This window comes from Bombus affinis, chromosome 7 (genome assembly GCF_024516045.1).
Source record: "Bombus affinis isolate iyBomAffi1 chromosome 7, iyBomAffi1.2, whole genome shotgun sequence".
Classification (NCBI taxonomy): Eukaryota; Metazoa; Arthropoda; class Insecta; order Hymenoptera; family Apidae; genus Bombus; species Bombus affinis.
In genome coordinates, this window is record NC_066350.1 from 15,716,553 (window position 1) to 15,743,465 (window position 26,913).

The following is a 26,913-nucleotide window of genomic DNA, read 5'->3' on the forward strand; positions in this document are numbered from 1 at the left end:
TCTATAGCAAAGAAAATGGTAAGTAATGTACGTATTTTTAATAATATTTTATTAGCGTATTAGATCGTTTCCCATATGGCACCGATATCAATATTTCGTTATCCCTGATAAACCAGGTGCGTTTAATTTCGTGCAAGGCTTAACGGAACACTTCAGCGCGGTAATAGCCGATTGTCGTTCGTTGTGGATTACCTTACTGAATACTTTCAGGCAGGAATGTTGCCCATGGCGGTTAGCGTTCGATAAATTCCGTTCTCTGGTCACTATCGTGACCAAGGTGGCTGCGTTCCTCCGCGAGGATAATTTAGATTCCTGCAGTGTGATTTACTGGCTTTTTACCAAGCTCTAGTCAACCAGCTTACCCTTCCCGACAGAACACTGGCGTTCTCTCGACGAAATTCCGTCGGTCTTTATTATTGCCTCAAAATTTCTTGGTCAACTCCGAACGCTTGATCTCTGCGTCTGAGCCATTCTAAAGTACACTACTGCGGCGCGCACGCGATACAATTACACGAGCTGCCTGTCTGCTTCTGTTCCTGCTGTTTCTCCGATTAACTTTTCCTAGTTCTTGTTTCTACATACACGGTCCCATGAAAGTATCCGAGCACTTGTAGCCATCTTTTACGAATATACCATGTGTATAGTACGAAACATTTTTCAATATCACCAGCATTATGAAACAAATTATTAAGATTACATTAGCAAAGTTTGAAGTAAATATGGAGATTATACATATAGGAATTATAATATATTCAGTACAAATGTATATTTCTCAAAGACCACAAAAGTATCTAAACATTCAATTATCCATTGAATTAATAAATCTTGATATTCAATGGGGCCATTTAGTATTCTATTAAAGATTCTATTTCAATTATTTTCCTGTTATTTTTATTTGTAAAAGATTGAATTTTTTATAGGTATAGGGGAACTTACCGTTATACAGTTTCAATCGTTTTCATGCCACGAGACACAAACGCTGACAGTAATTAGAGAGTTCGAGAAGCGAGAATGTAGCGTGATAAATACTTGAAGGTTAGTCGACGACAGGTAACGCTAAAATTCAGCCGATCACATGGATGGGAATAGCACCCCACCAATTTTCACTGCAACCGCGTCTACCAATGAGAAACGTACGGAACACCAAGGAAAGGGGACTTCGTAGCTAGGAAACTCTTGGTGGAAGGGTAAAATAATTGTCGGTGCGCGTGACTCCCATGCCAAACATCCCTTACACTCGAAGCCGACTAGGCAGCAGCCTTGGAACCACCGCAATGCACCCATAAAGTTAATACTGCCGTTTGCTGACTCTCGCCTATATCTGCCTCCTCTCTTTCTCCACCTCTGCCTTTCTCTGACCTTTAAGCCATGTTCTCGACTTACGTGTGGCTCGATACTATAACGTATATCCACGCCCTCGAGGTCTACGCTGTGCTGCAACGTGGCTGTCCCGAGGTATCTCCGACTTTTATACCCCGAAGCTATCGCAGAATGGAATATTCTTGCATCGAGTTTACCTTTTGTGCCGCGCGTTATGAACACTAGGATTCTTCGCTAGTAAATGCCTCAGGATTTAAAAACTTAAAATCAAGTTTTACCATTATTTATATTTAATAGTTAAAAATAAATATATGTATATAGTGACACTCCTAGAAATATATTATATACGTTAAATAAAAATTTTGTGTGATACATAACCATGATCCCAATGAGTTTAGTGCAAATCCGAAAATTTGGCTAAAGAACCTTGAACGTAAATTAAGCGAAAGTTGTATTTTTAAAATTTTCTATAACTTTTATCACAGTGATAATCAATTTTATCTCTTGCGCGTCTATAGATGAGACAGAAAACTCGTAATGTGAGAGGATCGTTAGCATCAGTTACTCTGATTCTTTCTTTATTTCGGTAATTTTTTCTTTCTCCGCGCTTTCTTCCTGTATTTCACGTAGACGAGAGAGCCCTTGACTTATTTGCGAAGTTCGGGAGCCTGACAAATTTCTGGGGGGAACAAGAAAAATACGCATCGGTTCCAATGTCTGAACAAGGAACGGGCGGCGTCCGCGAAAACAGGGCTGTAATCTTCGCCGAGGGGAGAATTCCAGCGTGGAGGAAAAAAACTTTTGTACTTATGGTATTCGAGGGTAAAAGGGAAGCCTGTGTTTTCGCTGATCGTCGGCTAGATCGGTGGCGCGAGTTTCTCCGCTTTTATTTCGCCATATATTTCATCCGAACCTCGTCGTAATCGTTGGCAGTTAAGCGACAACTATCGCATTTTATTGCATCTTTTGCTACAGTATTTCATTAGAAATTGCGTGTAAATAAAATAAAGTAAAATCCTGCCGGAAATTAATTTCGCCTGTATTTTAAGACTCTTGCAATTGAACCGCGTAAAATCGTGAAACGAAACGTTCTATGTTAAATCGAACGATTTAAATTTACAAAGACACACAGTTAAAATAAAAAAGTTTCTAATTTCGAGGAAGCCGATCGGATCGACGATTAATTTCAGCTGGCAGGAAACAGAGATTCCATGATGGAAATCCTCTGTTGGTGAAGCGGTAGAAGGTGTGCAGGTGCTGCAGTGGGCTGTAACATTCGGCCGGTGGAAATCGGTCATCGGAGATTTATTACGAGAATCAGAATTTATTTTCGGAATCGGCTTACGGACACACATGTAAGAGCGTGCCGTAACAGTTCGTGCGCCGCTAGATTGGCAATATACGAAATGGATCTAGGAGAACGAACAGCGTGATTTTCAGGTCAAACGGGAGAAAAGTTAATTTTCCGCGGCTCTCTATAGCGTTGCATCATCGACCTGTCATGAAAACGGTACGGTGTCGCGGATCGAGAAATAAATGAGTTTTGAAATCGAGTGCTAATCGACCTACTGGTTACCAGGAGCGAGAGAAACGGGCGATGGGAAGAGAGGGAGAAATATGTGAACAACGAGCGGAGGGAAAAAAGGGAGAAAGAGAGACTGGAAAAAAGAGATACGTGGGCTCGACGGTAACCCTGAAGACGAAGTTTCAATAAACTTCCGGGAGGTGAGACATTGGTGTCAATTTCACGGGGCAATCGCAAGTCACGAAGCAACTCAATAGAGAAAAAGAAGTCAATGACTCTGGTGCAAAGAACGCCAGATCGCTACAAAAAGCGACTGGTATTTGGAACGAAGAAATAAGGCGAGGCGAGAGGACGTCGAGGACGATAGAAATAAATAAAAAGAAGACTAGTTCGGTCGTGTTTCACGTGTACCCAGGACGCTGGTAATAGGCCGAGTCAATCTTGCTTGAAAAAGGTTCAGGGAAGAAAATTGGGCGGAAACAGAGCCTCGATGGAGAACAAAATAGGAATTATTTTCATTTTACTAAATACACGAAGTAGAGTTCAACTGAAATATTGGAATGGCTGAGAATATTAAAATTTCTCTTATAAGAAGTAAAATAGAAAGAACCTAATCTTAAAAAGGTGTGCAATATTTCGCGAATTTGTAGCTACGGACGTCAATTCGATCTGATTAAATCTCGCTTCTCGGTTCATCAGCCTCTCAACTTTCCGACAAGTTTTCGTCTAAGTATCCGCTTGGCAACGGAGATCAGGCCAAGAGCAGGAGAGTTAGAATAACAGGGTGGTAGTTGCGGACTCGAAGAGACTAAAAGGGCTCTGGTCTGACCAGGAATGGCGGGTGTTCGAAACTTGTCTGTCCTGGATGCGGTTTTCCGTAAGTACACCGTGAGCTGGGCCATGAGCTGTGGAAGAAGGCTACCGTGGCAGGATCGAAGTAGGCAGGAGGGATGGGCATCGAAGGTAAGGTGGAGAAATGAGACTTAACTGCACGCGATAAACTGTAACTACCGCTTCGAAAGCTGCTAGTCAACCTAGTAACTGTTACCACCTAATTATGGCCGAGGCTAATATCAGCTTCTCGTCGCTATTTCGCTGAGTTGTTGCGACCTCCTCTTCCTTTCCGCACGAGGTATCTATCTCTCGAAGAGGTCAAAGGACCTGATCGTTGCCCCAAACCTTCTACATTAACTAATGATCGGTTACGCGATACGTTTACGTACTAAAAAATGATTACCACCGATGGTTCTAGCACCACTCGACATTCGAAACGAATTTAATACGATCGTACAAACGAAACTGTCTTTCATTCGGTCTTAGCGAATCAGGATTTCGACGGTTGCACCACCGTTAATTCCATTCTGCTCGTGGAGGGTTTTTATCGTTTGTAGGACACTCGATAAAAATACGAGCGTTACCGCGTTGCAGCTCGCGCGCGTCGAACGACCCTGAATCCGCGATTACCATTCAAATTGCCGCAATTTTTCGTATCAGACTTAAAGCGCAGATGGTAGATTGTAGTTTCGTGCCAGCACGCGTTTTTCAACCGCAACCGGCATAATCGGCACAATCCTTTATCCCGAGCGACGTCAAACTCGCCGCTTTTATCGCGGTCGCGCCTCTCCACTCACGCGTTAACGTCCTCGCGTCGCTCTCGATACCGTTTCAAACTTCGAAACTTCACGAAACTCGTTCACGACCCGGAAGGTTTACAACACTCGTTGCGTGGCATTCTGTGAGCGCCGTTCTTGCGCGTTATAAAAGGAAAGGGAAACGTTCACGTGCGACCGATTTAACATCGCCGCCACGGTTAAATTCCGTGGAATCCGTGTAACGGGCTAACACGTACGAAACGAGGTTGTAAAACACTTCCTCGCGATAAGTCTCGTGATTTATCGATCGACGCGGTCAGCCACGAATCGCCTGCTTCGAAACGGCTTGACGAAACGCAGGCATTTTCTAGCTTTTCTGCCTGGCCAGAGAAAATTGAAAGCGAGGGGAAAGAATAACGAGAAAGGGATGGCTGGTGATCATGGCATTACCACGATTTTATAGCATGCGAACAACTAGCAGATGCTCGGCTCAGAGACATTATCGGTTTTTTCGTGGTCGCGAGATTTTAGCTTTACTGCTCGTAAACATTGCAACGGAAAAAAAGTTATCGCGCGTCCGCGACTTTCGCGTTTCATCCTTCTTTTTCAGGCGACAATCTTGGCTCCGGCTCGGTTTCCACTATAAATTCGAGCAGACTGTCTCGTTGGAGTTTCAACAACTAACTGCGTGGTAAAAAGCGTGGCACACAGAGTCGCGGAATGAACGACGCGATCGTTGCGCGTGGCTGGTAATAAGACGAATCGGTTTATTGCATTTGGACGCAATCACGCCGGGTGCCGGTGGCGTTTTGTGCGCGTCACAGCTGCGAAATAATTCATTTGCCAGTCGAAATTAAAAGACTGAATCGCGCTGTCGCCGCCGCTATCGGCCGTCGACAAACCGTCCGAACGAATCTGGAGTTGCAGGACGAACGTGGGCGCGCGGATTGCGTAATTAAGCCCAGGCCTGGTAATGACGTTTAATCGAGTAAATGCGTACCGTCGCGTCGATCAGGTTCGCGCGCGCGTACGTCTATGCCGTACTTTTCATTCACGTTCAAACAGCTTTTCCGCGTTTTTGTCCTTTTGTTTGTACAAACGAAACACCGGCTAGCGCGTTTGAAGCTTTTCTCGCGCTACGAAGCTGGATTAACTCCCGGGATTATTTTATAACGTTAACACTAGCACGTGCGGCCCTCGCCGTTGCCTCGCCGAGACCCGTAACCGGTTGTTTACTGTGTTAATATTTTGCGTTACGCCCGGAAACTTTTCGATTAATCGAGTGTCCATAGAAGCTTTCCAATTACCTTTGCTTCCCGACTATATAATTGCCCATATGGAATTCCTTGCCGTGATTAATTTTCCTTTAGTTTTAAATCAACATCACGTTATTATATCACGCTATATTTCATTATACATTCACGCTCCGACTACGAGACGTGTAATCGAAATAAAAATTGCAATATAAATGTCGGTATTACAGTCACTCGTAAATCGTTTCGATTTTGATGCTACGATTGGCTATATCGAACATTGTTTTTTTAGTAGATTTGATAAATGGCCCTTGAATTGGATGCATTGGTTCATAGATTGAATCGTTTAACGAGAACATTCTGATGTTTCATTGGTATTGTTACACTCGCTTAAGTTTATAAAACAAGAACCTTGTTTGCCCGTTCCGGCAAACACTACCAAAAAATAAAATATCAGTTTGATTAATTAAAGCAGATTCTGCTGGACGGTCGTTAAATTTATAACTCCAGAAACAATTGACGTTATTACGCGAGAAACACGCGGCCTATTGAATATTTCTCGAATCGATTGCTCTATGCGTAAATATGTACAATATTAAAAATATTAAAAAACGTATGAAACGTTTCTCGTGGCACGTCGTACTTGTTCCAGCTTTATTCCAAACAAACTATTTCGACTAAACCGTTATACATGACCCTAAGGAACGCCTAGTTATCTCGGATCTATTCGCAACATCGTATGAGAATCAGACTTAGGCATCGAAGCAAGATAGAAATTGTCCGTCAAACTCGCCGAGTCCGCGCACGTAATCGTGTGCAGGGAAACTCTATTGAAATTTTGCCGAGTTCCCATCGGACCCAACGCTGGAAGCGCGTCGATGCGTTCATTGCCCGATACAACGAGGATTCCGTCTTCACGCGCGAGATTCTGCTCGCTATTCGTCCGATGGATCGTTTCGAAACGCGAATCCAGATTCCTTGATCCTCGTAAAAGCCGGACAACGTTACAAATGCGGCTCTATGTTATGTTACATCGAAGGATATAACGTAATCGCGTGTGCGAGATCCACTCGAGAACACGTTGCGTCGTACATCCACGCTATTACGGAACTGCAGTTAGCTGAACTCTTCGGTTCACCTACGCATAAAAGTGCTCCTCTCTTTCTCTCTCTTTATCCCTCTCTCTCTCTCTCTCTCTCTCTGTTTTCATGGCTGGAATGTACCATTTCCATGGTTGGATTTTACACTCGGCTTGGAAGTTCAGCGAATAGTAGCGCAGAAATGCGATATATTCGTAACTGCCGCTTGTATCGGAGAATACTACGCATCGAAATATCAGTTTCTCGTTTATTAACTCCTGGAACTGGGAGAAATCTGTATTACTATGTCCAAATTTAAACGGAGTTTAGGTATTAGTAAAGTAGGTTTATTACTACCATCGAACGTAGATTATTAGTTGATCGTGATAAGCGTTTGATTATGAAACTATTACCGTTAAAACAGATATTAGTGTAATAACCCTATGACATGACGAGATCCTCAATTAAAGCGTCAAATAGCAACATCGATCGGTACACTAATAGCCTTTGCTTCTTTCAATAGAAAACCACGTTAACATATACTCTATGTACCTTTACTTGTTATTCCACATTTTTATCTTCTGTGATTCTGATAAAGCAGCTCGAAAATATACAATTTTACGGTTGAACATACAATTCCGTTATACCTCTTCCAACAAGTATATTAAAATCTCTTGCTTGTTAAAATTCGTCCCATAATGGTAGAGAGGTAGGATGATGCAGCATATGCAATGATCAGCATACATCACGCGTGCAGATCACGGACCTAAAGATAACAAGAATTAAGTCTCTATGCATACTTATGTACCTTATTACAGAATATTCGACTCAAATACGGAGCACTTGCAATCAGATGGTATTTCAGGTTAAGTATCACTTGCTGGGCTTCATGGAAGAATGGGGATTACTACTGATATTCTTCACCGGCATTCTAATTAATTTTAACGCAATAATTGCTGGAAGCGCCCCAGTACCTGGAAAATCTAAAGCTAGTCAACTATCCCTCGACTTATCGACTATCTGTTGTGAATAGTATCCATCCTACGGGTCAGTCAATAGTTAATTAGTGGTCAGTCAGTGGTCACTCTGTTTAAGATGATTTCTGTTGATCAGTCGACAAATGAAAGAATTCCTATAAGCGATAAAAGCAATGTAAAAATACCAAAAAGAGATTCTATCGATAATAAAATAATTTTCATACCAAAAGGAAAATTTTATCAATAATAAATAACGTTGTAAAAACATAAGAAGAGGAATTTCAGTACAAAATACAATATGAAAGTGCAGTGATCTAAAAAAAGTTCACGTAATACAGTCGAAGAATTCAAAGGAAAAAATTCGAAAAAGAAAACAAAAGGGGCAACCCCTGGGAGTCGACACGCGAGGGAAATTCTGATTGACGCGAGACCACGTTCCAGCGGGCCCCGTACGCGTCTTGTAATTTTAAGTATCAGCGCACTTTCTCTCTCCGTCTCCTGGCTCTCTCTCTCTCTCTCTCCTTTCTGTCGCTGAAACATCGTGCGAGCCGCGAAACCCCTTTGCGACCGGTTGACATCAGTCTACCGAGTTCCAGTTGTGACTTGAATTCGAAATCGCACGGTCGGTCTACTCGAAATCGACACATTAACGATTTATTTCGCGAATCACGCCGGACGAACTGCGACCGTCCGGCTGCATCGTAAATACGGTCACGCCTGCTCGTTTTCTTCTTCCCCGTCAACTTCCCCGCTACGTAATGGTAACGATGCGGTTGAGACGAATCGATCGTCGATTCTATAGGCGATGATTCCTCGATCACCTGGACCTAAAATTTTCCAGAGGCGAGGCTTCGTCCTACATGCCACTCCGATGGACTTAACCGAGAACATTGTATCGTAACTTTGCTTGAAAAACCTTTACCGTTGTTTTTATCTTCTACTTATTGTCAATCTAGTTAATGGTTTGCACCTTGGGAGTTTTATTTCTTTTCTTCTTGCTTCAAATAAAAAGTTGTAAAGGAGAAAATACTATTAAGTCCAAACGAGATAAACTAAATATATAGCAACAGATACGATCGGATTTTTACACGAATGCTTTTGTTCCTTCTGCTGTGTCGAACTTTTATTTTCCTGCTCGAAAATAAAAAAAGAAGCAGATGAGAAAAATATCTAAACATCCTGTTTGTTGTTCGGTCAAGCCCCGATAAAACGGCGGGATCCTCGAAACAAGTCGCGTTCACATCCCCCTGGTAAATCAACGCCAGACAAGCGGCAGACTGTAGTAGGTCGTGGACTGGTAGTAGATCCGGCAACCCGCTCGAATGCAAAATCTACGGCGTATAATAGAGGGAATTCAAGCTTCCCTTCCCCCCCTGACATTCGCAGCCCCTCTCTCTTCTGTCCGTCGTCTCTCTGTTCGTCCCTCGCGTTGCTAGCAACGCGTGCACACACGTACGCGCATCGAACCAACCGCTCTGAACTCTTCTCGCTTCCGCGTTCTGGCTTTGTGCTCTCTTTCTCCCTTTCTCGTCTCCCCCTCCCCCTTCCGTATGCCTCTCCCTGTCACCTATCCTCCCCCTCACCCCTGACACTAGGTTCTGCACCCTCGACCAACCTTCCGCTCGCACCTTTTGTTGCAGCGAGAACAAAACGCGTGTAAATTGGCACACCCACCAATACACCCGGCAGAGACACCCCGTCACACGCATGTACACACGCGTCTTTGCTTTCTCTCTCTCCGTCACCCTTCCTTACGCCTATCTCCCTCCGTTTCTTTCTCACGTTTTTTCGCCCCTCCCCCGCGCGTTCTTTCTCCTTCGGTCCACTTAGTCTCTGTTTCCATGCTCCTTTTCTCCTGTTCGCTCACTTTTCTATGCGGCGACGTGTGTACGTGGCCGAGAGTGCGAACGGGGGTGTGAATTCAGCCTGCTCGCTTCAACCCTTGGCCGTTGCCGAGCATTCTGCGGAGCGTGCATACAGGCATCCCGTCGTCGGTGCACTCCTCTTCCTCCCGCGTCTCTTTCGAATCGCGCCGCTCCAGCAACCTGAGACGACGCGCCTTTGTCGGAACCCTCCTTCGAATAATTTTTGCACGGGAAATACCTGGGATTAGAAAGAGAGAGAGAGAGAGAGAGAGAGAGTGGGAGAGATTCACTTTGGCGTGTATAATTCGTAGGATTCGTAAAAATTTACTTGGCCTTTTTTCTTTTTTAGATGTAGTATACTTGAAGAAAGTTTTAGCGAACATTGTAAAAGTTTATTTTAGATGAATTTCGTTGTCGTGACTTTTACAATGAGATGAAGGTTCTCGTATGTTTACTTCTAGGGTTTACCAGTTCTTTTCGTTTCCCTAAAGTGTAAAACGAAATTTCGGATGTAAGAACAGAGGAAACCCGCAGGGTTCGAGCAGGGTGGCTTAAGCCGCGTCCAATTGTTTTGAGTGGTTTCAATTATGCAAATCAGATGGCACACCGCCGAATTACGGGCCAAGAATCCACTTAGTTCCTGAGGATTCCCCGTTCGAAATACAGGGATCTAGTTTCCAAGTCTCCTTCCTTACGAGAAAAATCATCTTTCCTTCTTTACGATCCTCATATACATGATGTTCTTTAAATTTGAAAATCCACGCTGGACGAAACGCGTGTAATATTTCCAAAAGAGTATCGCATTCTAATAAAGAGACTGTCCGTTAACATTCCCGTATAACGTATACAGAAGTAATAATGACAGTGATATTGAATATCAAACTGACAATTTTTATTCGTGTGACACTTTTGCTTGGTGAAACATAGTTTAGAACAAATCCTCGAATATCCTCGCCGGGTGTGTGACGACAAGGTATGACCAGTATTCGCCGATTTTGCGTGTAGCAGGGCAGAGTAAAAAATATTTAATTCGACCCTGCGTGTCCATCAGGACGTCTAAATTAAAATTTTTGACGAACGACGGACAAGAGGAGCACGGAAAATGAAATATACATCGTTTCCCGTATCATTTCAATATTTGAGTGCGCGACCGCACCGGTTATTTTGGAAAGTAGCCGGGAGGAGTATGTTTGAAAGCCGGATGGATGGCCGGACACGCAGTGAAAAAACGTATTCATTATCGAGGATATTGAAACGGAATAGCGAAAGAACAAATATTTACCTGACGTTTCATTGCTTTGTTGCAGATGTACTATTTTTCCGCGATTAATTCGTCTCTCGCCAATGATTCGAAAGTAAACGAAAAGGGGGCTGTTTGACATCTGTCCGGAAACCAGATCGTTCCGTTTTATTAATTGACCATCCTGTTTTCCATTATTGCCATATCTCGTATTTTTTTTGTAGATTCAAGCGTGAAAACAGAATGTGCTAGAATATCATGGAAAACGATTTTTTACCCTGTAAAATTTAAATCAAGAGAAGTTCACGCGACACGCATTCGAGTATACCGAATTTTTCTTGTCGTAAAGCGGACAACAGAAGTAGAGAATTTCTTTTCTCGTAGCGCTGGTCGAAGATGAGGCATCCATTGTATTCGCAAGACCTTGTTTGCCGTAACTCTTTCCCGTTTTCAAAACTAAGAAGTATCATAAAGGGAACTTACTTTTACGACGTGTACGACGTATAGATAACGACGATTAAAAAGTTTCGTGAAAAATGTTAGCGAGTAATGTTACCAACAAAAAGGGGACGAAGAAACCGTTCTTTCAATTCTGCAATTTCGATGTTGTTACTACAATACATGCTTTATTTATCTTATACCTTAAAATTCTCGTTTATTATTCGACCACTGTTATATACATCGACATACAGACCGAAAAATTTATCTCAACTATGATAGTATATTATGGTGGTAAATTGGTAGTTAATCTCGAGGTGTATCGTTAACAAAGTTGTCTAGTCACATAATTCCAGCAAGGCTTTAACAACGCCGACGATGCCGCGAAATCATCGTTGCCGCTGATATTATCGGCAGTGTTCGCGAAACTTCGTAAATTTCGTATTAACCGGGCCTCTTTAAGGAAAGTTCGGAAATCACTTGAAAGACTCCGGCACCAAAGTTTAAATCATTTGGCCTGGAACAATGTAGTCAGTTCGACGAGGCGATGAATTCATAGAAATTTCACCGTGGAAACGTTTTATCGATTCGACTAAGGAAATTTTCATGTATTTCACCGTTACCATCGATCTCGGGAATCGCAGCGACGTTTTCGAACGGTTTTCGACTCTCGCCGACTCGCTTCGCGTTCTGAGAACCCGTTTAAAGCTGGTAATCATCGCGACAGCATTATGTCAGAATCGTAGCCATCACGAGGAAAGACCGACACGTTCATTGTCATGTGAATTCGCCACTTCCACGGACATCTGCAAGTCGCCTCTCGCGGAAGCAATTTCTCGTGAAGGAAATAATTGAATTGAGTCAGCTATCTACTATAAATGCCATCGAATTTCAATTTCTTTCATGACTCTATGGGAATTTATTCTATTAATCGATGTTTTGGAATTTCGTTTAAATACAGTATATACAACATCCAATTTTATTTTTCTGTATAAAGAAAGGGATTGGATGAGTGAAAAGCTAGTGGATAGAATCGGAAGAGTGTAAAGAGAGATTAACACGGAGAATAAACGCTATCCGAAGCGTCAAAATCCATTTGGTTGGTGTGGCATCGATAAATGGGATAAATAACAAAAGCAAAAATAGAAGCTTTCACAAGAGATATACAAAACTTCTGAATGTTTACTGTTATTGAGATTATTCCATCATCCGTTGAGTTTGATTGTTTCTAGAGATATAAATTGAACATCTAATTTTTAATCGATGGAGAGTATTCAAATTTCAAACGATACAAGAAACGTATTTTACGCGAATTTTGGAAGCCTCGCGAAACGACGAAGCAAATGAAATTTTCCAAAGTACCGGAAAATGGCAGCTCCCTACGAAATCTCAGAGGACCCTTTTCGAAATACCGTGCACACCCACCCACGCTCTGATTTCAACCGTTCGAGTCTGCTCGCTAACGAGCCATAGATTTTCCTTTATTCTCTTTACTCACGAATTACGAGAAATTGCAATGAAATTAGCTTTTCCCGATGGGGAATCTTACATACTTGGTTATTTGAATGAAAAATGCGCAAATGTCTGTGCCTCGAGCCATATACTTCGATGAGCGAAGCAAATATATGAAACCTACCGAACGAATATTATTTTTGCTTTTGTTACATTTTTTCTAAATTCGGGATAGAAATGTAGCATAGTAGAAACGGTAGTTTACGAACGTACGACACGGTTCCTACGAATGGTTTCCAAGCGGAATATGCTTTTTAATCGAGTCTCCGCGAAAACCGATACCTGACTGATAGTTCCAAATATCGAGCAACTGAAGTAATCGCAATGAATACACGAAGTAATTAGAAAAGCAAAAACGTGGAGGATGAAACAGCACAAATCGTAAATCAGAAGGGAGAGGCTAGATCATCAACGATGAACATAGACAAACAAACAAACGGAGGAAGAAATCAATTGCGAGTGTCAAGAAGGTATGGGAGAGATCACTGGTGTCAAAGAACTCTCGATAATTACAGGTCGGTCGAGAACAGAAACCAGTGAGTTCCATTTTCTCCCGGGCTAACCCCAGGATGATCAACCAGCATGCGCGATCGCTTCTGGAACGCCGCCCTCTCGTCCATCGATATAATATATCGCGCGCCACGTTTCGCGTCATATGTGTACACGTCATGTATATAAACGCACACACACGAAATTCACACCAAGAACAATTGACGCACGCATGCATTTTTATTTTGTCGGGGTACGCCGCTGCATCACCCTTCGCCAGCACCTCTCTCACCTCCGACTATTCCCTCTCCTCTTATTCTCTACGGCCTTTGCCACTCTTTTTCCCTCTCGCTGCTTCTCTATACGTTGCTCCTGTTCCACGCTATGGTACTGCCAATCCCTGGTGCGTGGTTCGTTCACGTCGTCGTCGTCGTCGTCGTCGTCGTCGTCGTCTCGTTTCGCACGGTCCCGCACTCTTTCACACCCTCCAGATATTCTCCTCCGCGTATGCACATATGGTTCTCTCAGTGCACTCTCGTCTACCCTCTCTCTCTCTCTCTTCTTTCTTTCTCTTCCTTTCTTTGGTTCAAGCGACGTGGCGACATCAGCCTGCTCGATCCAGCAGCCCCTGCGTCGCATACGAGATTCCCACACGTGTGTATGTTTGCGCGAGGGTGTATGCATACGTGGCAGTCGTTTTCGATGAATAGGTATATACATGGTCGTAGCGAGCCGTTCGTTCGACAACGACGGCGACGACGATGACGACGAGTAACGCAAGCGATGTAGACGGCGACGGTAACGACAGGCAACGATGACTGCAGGACCGCGTCGAAGAGTTCAGGGTTCGGTGACCCCGTAACGACCGCGCGAATTAACACCTTGCTTTTCACTCTCGCCAGGGCTGATGGTTAATACGTAAGAACCTGACGTATACCTGTTTCCCCGGCAAGAGAACTATTAGTTCAACGGCGGCCGTTCTCATTTACTCCGATACGACTGACGTCGGGTGAAATCCAAGCCCGACGGGGATTACTAACGGAGGAGGGCTCCCCCGAAAAGTTTCCGTAATGGGTTCACGATTAGCAAACAACGTAACGTTTGCTTATGTGCGTAATTTAATTGATGGACGTGGCGTGTTCCTTCTCTACACATTGGGAGTTAGAGGGGTGGTTTTTGGCTTTATCTTTTGGAAGAAGATCGATGCTTTTTCAAGAAGGTTTCTTGCCAAATGGGTAACTTCGAGGGTATACCTTTTAGTGGAATGAATGACACGAGGTACATTAAAAGCAGATTGAGTGTTTGACGAATATGTGATATGGAGAAAAAAGATCGTTGAAAAATTGTATGAATATCATAAATCTGCAAATTGACCGGAATGAATATATAGAGAATTTATTCAGTTCTGTACAAACGCATAAATCAATCGACGTCGACATTTTTCAAATGAGTCAGTTTCTTTTCAAGCGATATTTGTTTCGATTCGTTTATTTTTTCTTTTTTTTTTTTTTTTTTTGACGTGAATAGTTTCGAATATAATCGGAGATATACGTATATTTGCGAGTACGAATTTAAATAAAACTTATTCAACGAGTTGACGCGAGCGCTCATCCCTGAAAACATGTGCCTGATGTTTATTAACAAATCAACTATTTTTATTCGCGGTTCATCATCGAAATAACAGGAGTGTTATAAACTCATATCTCTCGTTGTTTCGACAAATGATCCTGCAGGTGCATATAGGCAATTTTGAAAACGGCCTAGCGCTATAGCAATCGATGGGAACGGACAACAGAGCCAACTTCTGTTTCCATAACACGTAATCCCATTATGATTATACAAATTTTAAACTATACCCCTGGAATATGATACGAAACAGAATAACATCTATCGTGTTTCCATTATTGCAGAACGGAATTTGCTATACCAAAATTTATTGTATCGTATTTGTGCCAAACTCCTTTTTTAATATCGCGATACATTATTGTTATAACTTAAACACTAAATCTCCGCTATAATGATCCATGATATCGCGATATTAAACCGTTAAACGTTACAGCTTTTTGAATCGTTATATGTACTATATCTTAGCATAGAAAAGAAAAATGTCGAACAAGGAATATAATTCATAATAACAGCGTAGAAAGCACTTATCTATTTTTCTGGAGGGTAATATGATAGATATTCTTTTCATTTCCATTATCTCCCATGGTGTTTAATGATAAAGAGATCACGGGGAAAGCGTACCAGTTCGCGGGAAATATGTCGGGGTAATTGAAGAAAGTTTGCGGCTACCTGAAGCTAGGGGTTGCAGGTAGAGGGATGAAAAGGGCGGCATTGTTGGGATACAGACCAAGGGCGTCATCCAGTCGAGATTTGTTTTGCCATCGAAATTATGCGGAACTAGTTTCTGAGGGTAGTTTCCAATTTGCGTCGCCTCGGATGGGATCGAATCCCGATTAATTTCGCGCCGGCCGCCTACAATATACGTCGGAAGGCTGTCGCACAGAAATTGTGACACAAGCCTACCCGGACAGGCAGCGCTGCCCATTCCGGGACGATTTAATCGGAAAGAAACGTGAACATCCGTGGTCCATGGCGTTGATTGGCTGAAACACATTTATTCTCTCCGATCGGACCCACCCCGTAGTCGGCCTCTGATCGACATTCTCTCCTTTCCTCTGCTGCTACTCTGTTCACTCTGATATTCGCACCGTTGAAACTCCATTAACCGCCAAAAATAGATCGACTAACAATGGCGGCTCGATGAACTGGACTATCGCATTATTTTCAGTAGATATATCAAGAGTGAAATAGCATGTTTCTAATAAATATCGGGAAACACTCGAACAAATTGGTATTGAAGAGGAATAGCTACGAGAAACGGTATGGTAACAAAGTTGAAAATCGAATCATCAAGACAGCCATTTGTATATATATACAGCTATATATGTACCTTAGAAAATTTTGAAGTTTTCTCAGTGTTACGTCTAAATTTCGATAGAGCGGATTCTACTTAAAAATTTTCATAGAATCTTGTCCACTGGACCTGGGAGAATCAAATTTTTATATCTGAATATATCTGAATTCCTTAAGATTTAAGAATTCCAAGAAAATCCGTTTCTTGTAACCACAATGTCGTCATTCACTGATATACCGTACATTAACTAAAAGACGCGGAAACATCAAACGAAGCGTAGATTTATTTTCAAAACGAACGCGCAGCTGTCGCTGGTCGTTCGAATGACACGAAGTCGCGGGAATTCGAATTCATTAAAATTAAAACGTCATTAGTGGCCGTGGGGTTAGGGGCAGCATTAATGCTCTGCCGATGATGTTTCCCATGGAGCCAGGGAGCCAGGGAGCCAGGGAGCCGCGCGCGATCGTTAATTAAAAATAATGATACGCGCGGTTCGACGCTCGGGAACGTTAACAATGCAGCTTCAAGATGCCCACTGTCTGCGAAATAATTTCGCGAGAAGGAAGACGGGACTTGACGCGAGCGAGTCGCATGGTTACGGTTAGACTACGCGTGAATCCACGTGGCAGGGCGAGATAGGTAGTATCCTTTCGCCACGTGAGGACAAACCGTTAGGCAAAGGGGTGACTGCAACAAGGGAGGGGATCGAATTGAACGGAGGGCGCAATTCTACTCATTAAAACTCCGGTAATTAACGCGCGCAGCCCCACGATCTGGCACCCCACATGCTCGCTCGTTTGTCTCTTTTAAAGCAAGAGGGTTGCCGATGGAAACGGTCAAGGGTTAAGGTAGCGAAACGAGAAAAAAGTCGGGGTTCGAGAATCGTAAAAAGGAAACCAGAAGACTTTTGATTTCATTATGACGTAAGGTCAAAGTTTCGAGGAATTTGTACCTAGAGAGTAGTTGTGGAATTCTCGGATCAATGTCGAGGATCGAGGAATTGAGAGATAAAAATCTTGATCAACTTTAAGCGTCGAATTTGCATCGGGCGTACCCTTTAATTGACCGATATTTAATGAACGCGATTGGATTATTAGATTGATTTCGGTCTGATTATTTATTGAATGGATAATGGCCCTATTAAATTTCGATTGCGATAGTCACGATGCCGCGGCGTGTAACGCGCAGACGCGCGTGCGCGAAACACGTTTACCGGTAATCACGTCATTTGCCGATGAGTTACTTATTAAAAACCGTCATCGGCATATTCCAGCGTAATCGCATTAAACGGTGATTAACATGGCGCGCAGTCGGCTCCGTGGCTGGAATGATTATTCGAACAACAGAGTTCAATTGCTTTCGTTGTACCGACGAAATAGAATTAAAATCCAGATCTACGTCAATCACGAGGACATAAATAAAATACAATATGTATTCCGATATAAACGAATCTTCGCAAAGTAATCCTCCTTTCAATAATCGTTATAAAGTGAATGGAACTGAAATAGTATCTGTGTAATCAATAGTATCTGAAATAGTAAACGACTTCACGATGCTTAATGCGCAATTGTCACGGTAGTGGCAACGTTTCTCCAACCATGTGCTAATTACCATCGATTACGAAGGCGTAACCAGCTCCCGCTATCCTAAAGCCGGTTAATACGGAGGTCTAATTAAAAGAGAGGGAGAGCCGATGATGAAGCAATAATTAACACGATGATGAAGCAATAAACCAGGACCAGGCGAGCCCTCCGTTCTCAAAGTTGCTTTTCCGTGCCAGGTCCGTTCAACCCCCTTATAATTCGTCGGACCAGGAGGGGTTGTGACTTGTAAGAAGCGATTTGCCGTCAAGAACAGATTCTCTAAACCGTTGCGAAGTTATTAATCGATTCAAGCTCCCCCTGTTCAAAAAGTAACATTCGACCCCCCTCCAACGTTCCGACTGATGCAAAACGAACAGGATTACGCAGGATATAAATGGCAGTGGTACCCTGTTCTTGGACTTGCTTTTCATGCAACGTATAGTGGCGCGATTCGTTCAGGAGCAACCCCTCATTATTGGACCGGTACTCAACCAATGACTGGAACCAACGAGAGAAGTCTTGGACATGGTATCTATTAATCGACGCTCGGACTTCCCTTTAATTAGCGATCGGCCCCTAGATAGATAGTGTAACGACGCTCGTTGACTCGCATCTTTTCCGTTCTTGGTTTCATTGGCAGAAGAGATTTCAGAATCGTCGGCCCAGAACGAAACGAGAAGAAAGGGAGGGACGTTGGAGGAGCTATATAACGATCTATGTTATCCACTGGTCGAACGACGTAAAATTAAAACCGTTTCAACCGCGTCCGAAGCGAAACCATCAATTTCACCGCTTGCAATTAACGTGTAACTAGCGGGAAACGCGTTTGCGGTACGAATAAGTAAAGAGGCCAGCGCCGGAACGGCGTGGCTAGTTACCGGAGCAGCCATTCCGCGCTTCCCTCGTCCCTGGTGCTACTTGATAGTACGTTTTTTAGCGTGATCACTTGGTTATTATCATGCTGTTCGCCTTCGTCCCGTATGCGATGAATCTGGTATATTCGAATCAACACGTGGGAATATTTGCCAGTCTTCATCGAAGAATTTATTTGTTAATTGCTGCAGATATATCTTAGATTTATTCAGGGTCAGTCTTGAATGACGATCAAAAACAGGGATTTTGTATCTCGCATATTTCTCTCTTATTATCGCGTACTCGCTTAATTGAGACGACTGTTAGTATCAGATCTGAACGTTTCTTCGACCGAAACACAGCGCGAACAAGTGTTTTCCTAATACCTGGAAAATATAACGCGAAAGATAGAGGACTCACGCGGAACACGATTAGCCAGCACGATCTGTTCCCTTGGTTCTCTTTCAATTATTTGTATTAGCTTAGCTAACCGACTGTTTCTTTTCTATTTTCAGGTAAGTAGTTGGGCCAGAGGTTGGCTCTCAACTCCGTCCCAAGGTGGTCGTCCTGATGCTGCGTGCTATCACGATACCCTCGAACCACAGCATCGTGGCCTCCCCATCGGCTGGTTCACCCTCGTCGTCCTTTTTCGAACGTCTATATTCCCCTCTCGACTTCTTCCTTCGCCCTTAATGCTCCTCTCACTTATCCGACCGCCCGTTTTCCCTGCAGCTCCCTCGAAAGTCTGGCCATAGTCGACTGGTAAGTTTACCTTTCAATTAATCGGCCGCCATACCGAGGCCAGGCTAACTGCCAACTATCCAGCCATTATCCACTAGAAGAGTAATTGGGATTGGAAGCCGGTAGGCCTTACACCGCGTACACAGTCGCGAATAAGGACGGAAAGCGGCGAATGCACGCGATATTTCTGAGCTCCCTTGATCCAAGATTTATTTTCTACCCTCCAAAGCTGCTGTTCTGCTTCCCAGTTTGTTCCGCTTCTTCGTGGTTTTATTTTTTATGGCAACAGGATGAAGGGCGACGGTGACAATGGTGGCGGTGCGGTGTAACAAAGTTAACAAGGTTAATGAGGATGGCGTAACGTTACGCGATTAAAGCAGCCAGTTTTTAGTCGAAGTTCATTAAGGAAGTGGTAACGTTATCAGGATCATAGACGCCGGTGTCACGAAAAATTCTTCTTCCTCCCGACGGGACCAACTTCCCGTCAAGAAATATTAATTATTCCGTCGTTTAATATATAATGATAACGATACCACCGTGGGCGCGTGCTGCAGCTAGTTTTCATCTCGAGGAATTTCGGGAAAAAATTAATGGCGTAGCGTGCATCGCACATTTCAAGCTGTCTCACGTGCCAACATGTTGATTAGGATTTGTCGCGTAGTGAAATGTGGACGTTTTTAATCAGACATTTCGGTTCCTAGGAACACATGCGCTCTTGACATATTACGAAAAGTCGCAAACACAAATTTCCATAGTTCGAAATTGACGTAACCTCTCGTATATTCGATTATTAAAACTAATTGTGCTACCGATGAAAATGTTAACTGAAAGATACTTATTTCTTATTTTTCAATCGTTTCTCTCTATCGAGATAAAATACAGATCATGTGTGTTAATTCACCATAAATATTAAGACACTTAATACAAATTGAACGCCCTTCGTAGCTTTAATGATTATCTTATTTCATTTATATCATGTGAAATATAATATCAAAGAAGATAAAATTTACTGCAAACGAATCCTAATACTCATGATCAACAGTGTAGCTATATAAAACACCAATTTGTTTTTGATAGAGTTCTCACAAATGGATTTTGCTGGTATCATCGAAAATGACAATTTTAATTAGTAATCAAGCTACATCGATATTGTTCAAATACAAATAATTATTAATTACACCAGCTATCTCTCACACTATGACGCCATCTTTCTCCCTCTCTTTCGTTTATTTCTCTCTATCCATCACTGTTTTCATTTTAACCTAGTCCATGGACCAATCGATTGGTTAAAAGAGCCGAGGGGTTAGTTTATTAACTAACCTCGTTTAATTATACCTAATTATGTTTCTGGCAAATCAGTGAAACACGCCGCGAACGCAACTGTCACAGAGATATTATCAAATCGCTAAGTAGATATAGTTGATAAATAAACAGCGGGAATTAATGGACGCGAATGTTCGATGCAGTTTAACATATCTATATTACTTCGGCGAATTTCAAATGTAGATTTCAAGGAAATAATCGATTCGTGACTGCCGCCTGCAGCTACGCGAAATGTTATACACTGTCCACGCTTGGAAATTGTGAAAAGAATCTTCGATAGACGTTGCGAACATAATTTAATGATACTCGATACCCTGATGAAATGCGATTAACACAGATTTTTTATTTTCGCGATAAAAGTTTTTCGATAGTCGCGCGTTAACTTACGTCCACTGGGGTACTTATCGGAAACAATATTTCTCGGGGAAATTGAAATTTCGCGATGATTAGAACCAGGTCGATTACGGTCGGAATTACCAACCAATTAAACGTACTTGCCCGGCTGTTCGCTGCACCAGAAAGTATTCGCCGGGGTTAATAACTCGTAATAGATCGTAAGGAGACTCATAAATATGAGATGCGGATCTTACAACTGCGAGCCGCGGACGTGACGGATCTTTTCTCTTTCCTTAACACTCGTTGGTATCCGAATAAAAAGCGGAACGCAAAAAAATGGTGGAAGAAAAGGTGCTTCCAGGACGAAAGGGTCTAGGGAAGAATGAATCATTTATCTTCCTTTGATTTCTTCGACGTTTCTCGGTAAAGCTCGCAAACCCTCTCCTCGTTCCACTTTATTCTTTTTCCTTGCACGAACTTTGGTTCGCCTTTAGCAGCTCGAACTCGTTTGATTGTAAAAAAAAGAGAAGCATCGAGAAGGGTGGAAAGTGGTTGAAACAAAATCAAGCCCATGAATGGGGGAGGAGAGAAGGGGTAGGAGAAGCCTGGCGGCCTTCATTATTATCATAATCTTATTCAGCAACGAAAATCAGTCGCGTGTCCCGTGAACTTGCCTGAGAGTAGATACACAATGGGGGTCGTTCTTCCATTGTGAGCCTACCCCTTTCGTTCTTTCGCGTTCTTTTCAGGCATTGGCCTGTCCGCCCATTATTCGTGGCCAGGCAGCGTCAAATTATTTTATCAGCGCCTCTGCTAGTGCCGATAAACGCCGAAGGATCGATCCCTTCAGTTTCGGTCGGCCGAGCACGTGTATCGCATTGTCCTCGCCAAAGTATCGTCAACTATTTCCTCCGCGATATTTTCCACGCTCGAACGAAAAATTCGACCGCGTCGAACGTTTTTCACGCTGTTTCCTATCTACAAGCAACCGAGTATTCTTATTGTATTGCGTTTTCCACAAGGATCGTGATCGAACTCTGTCGGAAGCTCGTCTCGTTTCTCAAACATTTCCTTTTAAAGCAACGCGATTGTCCGGAATAATACGAAAGAGTTTCTGTAAAGATTATATTTATTACTGGACGGAGAACGTACTTTATCGTCAATTCGTCCAAGTGTACGGCAGACGAGGACGGAATACGTATCTATATGCTCGGTTCGAACAAATATCGAGAACATTGTTGGTCGATAAGACGCAACAACGCCGACGAGGCAACTGTTTAATGGGGTCAATAAGATCTCCCGAGAGCGTACCAGTGATGTAAACGGATCTAGCGGATCCTCGGGCGAATTTCACGAGTAAAATGTAAATATGATCGGAGAAGGCGATGCCAGCTGAGAAAGTCGGAGAAAAGGACTATCCCGCTCGGGGCTGCACGTCAGTTCCTCTTGCTTCCTCGTTTTTCTCTCCGACGCGCACATGCACACGTTCGTCCCGCTATCTCGTTTCGATCCTCCGTTGGCCCCCAGGAATTCCTTCGTCGGTTCTTTCGTCTCGTAGTTTCTGCCTTAGCAGCCTGCCCGGAGCATTTACCGCCACTTGATTTCAACCCGATTTGCCTTTCTACTCCCACAAACCCCGCCGGATATTTGCTTGGTTCGCTTGCTGAAAATTTCCTTTCCGATCGGCTGCAGAGGTTCGGTTTTTTTAAAGGACGATTTGAGATACGCTTTCTTCTGTTCTAGCGTTACATCGCTTTTTGTGTCTCTTGTGCCGAACCTCTCTACTATTCAAATTACGCGAGTGTTTATGCAAATTCATATTTTTATAAACATACATAGAGGAATGGAATTTGAGTATGGATATGCCCTCTAAATATTACAACAAGTATTTTACTTTGACCATTTTGTATAATTTTGCACATCGCATACGCTCTGTACATTTTTACGCATTTAAATTCTCCATACATGCATAAACATCCGTAGTACATTAATCGCTTTTTACCACTTATGACCTAGCACCTACGTACGCTCTTGCTGTTTGTACAAAATTTCACCTACATTGCCAGTATTTTTCGCATAGATGTTTCTCAACAGTCCACGACTGGGCTACACTAATGTACGCAATAGACTTGCACTTCGTCTTGCAAGATATATTTCAGGCCGCTTTATCACGGCCGGTAATACGACGGATAGGACATTGAAAGCCTCGTGAACGTTGCTCTTCATCCCCTAGGGCTATCATCCGACCTGATATATCGAAGAAACGTAACCGTAGGAAGTCCTTAGTAGGGAATTCATCCTCTAACTTCCTCACTAGCAACCAGCTATCGCGACGAGACGGACAGGTGGGTGGACGTCGGTATAACCAGGCGTGAAGGGAGATTCTTGAGGCTTAACGTATCCGCGTAATCCTTTCATCCCTTTTCCCATTGCCACCGTCGTCCTTGGACGGTTCCTACGTGAATTGTACTCAACCGCACGAGGACTGATTTCGAAGCTGTTGCTCGATTCAAACGCTCTATTTCCATCTCTGACCAGAATAATATACCTACTCGCATCGGTCAACTAAAATCAAGCTAATGAAGCGACGATTAAATACAGTCCACTTCGAAACAATGGTCGTTCCTCTTCATCATTTTTTCGCGTGAAAGCGCCCGTCGCGGCCAAACACCGTCCAACCAACTGGACCTTCGATCAGCTCGTTATTAACAGCATATCGCCACATTTATCTTTCACACGCGTTTAAAAACTGTTGACACTGCGCTCGAACGCACCGCACGTTAACATTTCACATGCGCATATTGCACTGAATAATGCAACGACCACGTCTAGAGCACCGACCACCAACGATTCATAACAGCCGGCCGGTTATTTTTCTCTGCTTTTCGCTGCTTTTGCGTGTGTTCAACCACTTTTTCCTGCTCCTCGATGTCTCTTCCCTGTCCCGCTCGGGGAAGATACCGGTTTGATTCATCCACATCGATTATTTATTATTTCGTAGTTTGCTGTTATTTGTCGTTTCTCTCTCTCTCTCTCTCTCTCTCTCTCTCTTCAATTTATTTATGGCCTTCTCGGTATAATAGTTTGACATCTACATCAAGTTATAAATCCAAATAGCTAATCCAATATTTCTATTAAATTTGACAGTATACTGAGATCGAAACACAACCGGAACTGTTTTCAATTTACTTGATCCATCATCGACAGTCCTCTGACTATCTCTAGGTAATAGTCCCTTGAATGAAAGGTGCCGCTATTACGGCTTGCAGCAGAGATACTCATCTATTATTTCATTAACGATGACAGAGACCGGCGCCGCTACGGTTCAAAAACAGTCATCACCTAGTCAGTGCGTTAGCATAATATAATACACGCTATATTGGACACGAGGAATGGCACGCGATTCATGTAATGGCGCGGCCATTGTGGGCTCGATCAATGCGCCAATTGATTAATATCGTGTTGGGTTACGCGAACGTATGCATACGCGTGCACGCGTGGAACTGTTCACGTTCACGAATTTCAGCTACATTGTCTTGCCGTCAAATCGCTCCATGCATTAAAGGAACAGAGAAGAAAAACATAGAACAGCAGAAATGTAGGGAAGAAGATAAGGTATGAAGGGATGGTAGAAAAGAGAAGAAGAGAAATTTTGAAGAGTGCAAATTTGTTCATCGAGGAGAATGAAATATTTATTTGATGGAGATTTGATAGATTCAATATCGGCGTAATTGAAAAAGTATGTAGCTGTATGCGTTGTTAATAAAACGGGTATACAACATTCATCCTATATACTTTTAAACAAACGATAGTAATACGATCAACATTCAATTGGCCATTCAACATTGATTGAAACTTAATATTTGTGTATCTAATTGCGCTTGACCTTCAACCGTTCGATGCTGTTAGGTTTTTATGATTGGAAAAGCGTACCTGTGTTTACTATACTTACATAGAGTGGAATTCAATTTTTATATTTTTCCGATAACTTTTGACCAGTACTGTATTTAATATTATTCCAAGTAATATTACCCGTGACTCGGGAATCAAGAAAAAACCTTAATCAAATAAATTTTTGGTTCGAGATTGTGAAACAACGAGAAATAAATTTCATTCGTTCACGTGCCGGTCAAAGGATCACGGAATGCTAGATATATCAAAGCTGAACTAGTCAGAACGGCGTTAAGACGTTGAAATGTTAGGATTAAAATTCCAGCAAGGTTTCTATAACAATCGACTTCTTTTGTCGAGATTCATGTCGGCTGGCATCGGCTTATTTTCTAGTCACGAACGTTTTATAACGAACAGCCTTATTCCAGAGTTCATTAAAAGCAGAGAATTGCCTAGTTCATACACATCCCTGGAAACTATTAAAACTATGAAGGCTATTAAAATCGCTGGAAGCGGAACAATATTCTTCTCTTTCTATTTTCAATATCAAAGAAACGAGACCGGGAGAAAATTGCTTGTGTTATATCTACTGTTATTCTGCCAATCGTACCTGGTAAACGAGCTCATTCACCAGAAATAAGTGAGATTTTTTTCGTGGGAATAGAGATATCGTTTACGACTTACGAAGGCAGAAAATGAACGTATATTAAGTTCTAACGATACTCTCTTCCTTGTCCTGACTACAGAATAGTCAAGTGTAATGATTGCCGAATATTTATTTCGTTTACTGTGCCGAATAACTCACGACAGAATTGAAAGTGCAATTGACAGGCGGCCTACTGTTAAAGGAGGTGTTTGCGAGGCCACCGGCAGGGTAACCCTTGTAACGAAAGCGACCGAAAACTTGGCCCATTCGCAACGGGTGGCACGTCGCACGTGCTTAAAATTCGTACACACTTCGTCGTTCACTCGCGTTCAAATAACAATTCGCTTCCCCTCGATAATAACACGACGCACGTTGTCGTCGCTTCAGGCAGTATCATTTGATTTCTGACGAAGGATCAGGTCTCTATGGTGGGAAACATCGGACAAAATGGGTAGGAGATTAATCGCGATGAAACGACTCGAGACTATCGTGATGTTCTCGACTCGGCATGTCGCCATTTTATCTCTGGTTCCTTGATTTCCTCTTGTCGAGATCGTCTACCGGAAACGCGTATCAGAACCGACGACTTGTTACATGAGAATTCGATCGACGTTTATCACGGTCGGAAGTATCTCGATCTCGAGGTGAAAATCTAACGTCGCTGGATTCGTGGCACGTTTATCGAGTCTGCGAAACCTTCGTGTTTCCCTCGGCGCAGACAATGCAAACATTCTATTCACGCAAGTCACTCGATTCCGGCTGAACCCGGGGAGCTCGTAAATGTCTTCATTAAGGCGTCACTTTGTAATCAAGTTGTCTGCTCTGTAATTAAGATAAGCGTTGATGCCCTAGATGTTTGCTGAACGTTATTAAGTTCGGTAGCGAGTCTATCAGCGAGATGCCACACTTCGCGCCTCATAAATTTATTCAGGGACGTGAACGCAGTCATTGCGACGGAGGTTTGCATAATGCGACAGCTTCCCCCGAAAATAAAACGAACGAACTCGATGCGATGAGGACCGACCGAACCCTTGGGGATAATTGAATTGTTCGGTATTCGTGATCGTCCAAATTCGTTTGCGATAGCGGAAATTTCCTCTTTTAATCTTTTCTTGATCAAATGTGATATACGCTTATTGGAGAATAATATGACGTACAATAAATACGATACGCGTGACAAAAAATTTTCCGCTCTGAAGGTTTCAAAACACATATAAATTCCAGTTTTATGGTGAGCTAAAAACAAAGACCATTTTTATTATACAACTGCTTAACAATGATGTATTGTAATCTATTTAACCGTCAGACTCGAATATCATACTTTGAAAAAT

At 42.8% G+C, this 26,913-nt stretch overlaps 1 long non-coding RNA gene across 2 annotated transcripts in view; it reads left to right on the forward strand.

Annotated features, from left to right (window-relative positions):
- LOC126918658 (uncharacterized) overlaps nt 1-26,913 on the forward strand; it is a 362,464-nt gene that overhangs the window by 297,529 nt on the left and 38,022 nt on the right. The window contains exon 3 of one of the 2 annotated variants that reach the window (XR_007711393.1): nt 19,161-26,191. The exons of the other annotated variant lie outside the window; for it this stretch is intronic. This is a non-coding gene — a long non-coding RNA (uncharacterized LOC126918658). Of the gene's footprint in view, nt 1-19,160; nt 26,192-26,913 lie in introns of those variants that run through there. 2 annotated transcript variants of the gene reach the window in all.